This window comes from Balaenoptera ricei, chromosome 16, assembly GCF_028023285.1.
Source record: "Balaenoptera ricei isolate mBalRic1 chromosome 16, mBalRic1.hap2, whole genome shotgun sequence".
Taxonomy (NCBI): domain Eukaryota; kingdom Metazoa; phylum Chordata; class Mammalia; order Artiodactyla; family Balaenopteridae; genus Balaenoptera; species Balaenoptera ricei.
Window position 1 is genome coordinate 62,575,380 of NC_082654.1, and position 266 is coordinate 62,575,645.

Below are 266 nucleotides of genomic sequence, written 5' to 3' on the forward strand. Positions count from 1 at the left end.
CCTACTGGCACTGCTCTGATTATTCTCCCCCTTGGTGTCATTTTTCACAAAACAAGGTCCCAGGGTTCAGGCTTGTGGTCAGCACGCTTCCCTTATTCACCTTCATATGTTAGGCCTCCGAGAGGGTGGGGCTGCGAGGAGGGGCCTGATTTACTGAGGGGAGGACCAGAAGCAACTTAGAAACATTTTTGGTATTATTGCAAATGTATATGCAATGTATATTTGTAGATAGGCCAATAAATACATCTGTATCACAAAACAGAGAT